This window comes from Montipora capricornis, chromosome 2 (assembly GCF_036669925.1).
Source record: "Montipora capricornis isolate CH-2021 chromosome 2, ASM3666992v2, whole genome shotgun sequence".
Lineage (NCBI taxonomy): Eukaryota > Metazoa > Cnidaria > Anthozoa > Scleractinia > Acroporidae > Montipora > Montipora capricornis.
This window is the reverse complement of record NC_090884.1, coordinates 46,424,460-46,426,959: the sequence shown is the minus strand read 5'-3', so window position 1 is coordinate 46,426,959 and position 2,500 is coordinate 46,424,460. Positions and strand designations below refer to the sequence as shown.

Below are 2,500 nucleotides of genomic sequence, written 5' to 3'. Positions count from 1 at the left end.
GCTGACAATAATTGAGCCCTCATTGGCCAATTTCTGGAATAAAGACTGACATTTTGACAATAACTTCCTGTGTATACTTGTTATAATAACTGTTACTTTTTGTGAGTTTAATAAAAATAGTACTTACATGTATCTTTGCACCTTGAATGAATTAACATATTTAAAGTATTCTCAGTCTTCTGGTGACAATTAAACAGCTTGTTCTCCAGAGGCATATGGAGCAGGCTGCAAGAAATTAGAGGTACAATTAAATTTAATTACATTGTACAATTGCTACACTTAACAATAATAATGTAGACTAATAGATTCCTTTGGCATATTTATATAGTTACATGGACCAGTGGCACACCTGACCAGACATGCAATTAACTATCATGTATTGGTATTCAGGTCCATCATACAAGTTGCCCTCAGCTGTTAAACTGCTTATACACTGTACAACTATGAGTCTGAGAATTTTTAAACTACTGTGAGATTTCTCTATAAGATAAGAAACTGAATCACAATCACCCTGACATTGTGTTTGTGTACAAACAAAACAAAAATTGCCTCATCTATTGCATGCCCTAGTGACAGAAGGGTAGATATCAAACAAGAGGAAAAGGTCAACAAGATTAGTATCTGGATCTGGCAGTTGAGATAAAAGCCTTGTGGAAGATCAAGGAGTGTTAAAGTTGTCCCTGTTGTTATTGGAGCACTGGGTACTATTCCAAAGAGACTGGCTCGGGACTACATGTACATGTTTGCTGGGATAGAGTTGGCAGCTCTTGCTGGGATAAGCAACAATCCTCCAAAGAGTCCTTGAAGTCTAAGGCAGCTTGTTATGACCTGATGATGGGATTAAAATTTCTTGAAGTTTTGATTACAATGTACAGGGTGTACCATACAGTACCTGCCATGAAGCTAAATGCACCATGATAATAATAATAATTTAATAATAATAATTATTATTATTATTATTATTATTAAATTATTATTATTATCATGGTGCATTTAGCTTTACAGCTTCATGGAATAATAATAATAATAATAATTATTATTATTATTATTATTATTATTATTATTATTATTATTATTATTATAAATAACAAATAACTTTATTTCCATGATAAAAATATTTACAAACATTAAAATATCTCCAAAAGGTAAGAACTATAAATTCACAAGCAATCAAGCATTTCTCCGTTTTAAAACTTCAAAAAAAAAAAAAAGAAAAAGAAAATAATAATAATAATAATAATAATAATAACAAACTTCATTGAGCACTCTTTCATACAAACTTGAATCTTACATGTATCTGGTAAAAATAAATAAAAATAACAATGACAACAATAAAACTCAAATCAAATTAAAAATTCAAATGCCGGCGGTGGCGACATTAATCCGGCAATCGTCAAGAGAGTCTCCTATATTCCGGAAAGGTACTCGGGACCCTCTTACGCACGCATGTACTGATCTTATTATTATCATTATAATTATTATGATCATTATCCCAGAGCAAGCATGGCCAGGCTTTACTTAGCAAGGAATGAGGGCAGAAGAGGACTGAAATCAGTGGAGGAAACAATAAGATTAAGATCAGAAAAGTCAAGTCAACTTTATTTAAGGCAGGGTAGCCCAGTCAGCCATGGCTACAATTATTGGCTCAGGAATGGATACATGTACATGAAGAAGAAACTGCAAAGCATCAGGCACTAACAACTTGATGGAGGGAGGTTATCATAGAAAAACAAGCCAGTCAACCACAAAATGCAGAATGTATAAATAGAGAGACAAAACTATATTTCACATTCTCCATTTGTGTAGCAAACTTGCACAATGTGAATGTAGTTCTAAAGAGACATGACAAAGTAGCTCAAATAATACACTAAAATCTATGTAAAAAATATTATCTCTCATACTCAAGGAATTGGTATGACCATGTTGAGAAGAAAGTGGCAGAAAATAGCAAAGCAAAGATACTTTTGGATTTCTCTAAACAAACAGATCATTGTTATACAGGCACAAAGAGCAGATATTGTTTTCAAAGACAATTAAGATCTAAATCACACATGGGTCATTAAGCCTACAAATAATTCTTTTTGCTATAAGCCTGTCATGTGTCAGGCCAGGCCACGGCACCTCATTTTCATTGTCTCGTTTTTCTTTTTTTCTTTTTTTTCTTTTTTAAAAGTGGTTAGGGTGAGGGTTAAGGTTCAAATCTTTTGCATTGCCCGTAGCCGGACAGGAAGATCCTTCTTTTTCGTGTTTTAACGTCAGGCCTGAAACTATTTCTGCTCTAGCATGATCGGAATCCCGTGTAAGATCTTATGGGGTAAAATCACTTAACATTACATGTATGTCAATACAGTGCAGACCAGAAATATGTGGGAAGACACCACTGTTGTTGTTCAAATTATTCTTCAGTCATATTCGGAAGAATTTCAAAAAAAATCTTTCAAGATTCCATTCAAATGTTTGATATTTTAGAACTTTCTTCAGACCAATGTACAAAAAACAG

At 33.2% G+C, this 2,500-nt stretch overlaps 1 long non-coding RNA gene across 1 annotated transcript in view; it reads right to left on the bottom strand.

The window, feature by feature from the left end:
- The window catches only part of LOC138024275 (uncharacterized), a 17,877-nt gene that overhangs the window by 4,948 nt on the left and 10,429 nt on the right, over positions 1-2,500 (bottom strand). The window contains exon 2 of the long non-coding RNA XR_011126954.1: positions 128-225. This is a non-coding gene — a long non-coding RNA (uncharacterized lncRNA). The remainder of the gene's footprint in view (positions 1-127; positions 226-2,500) is intronic.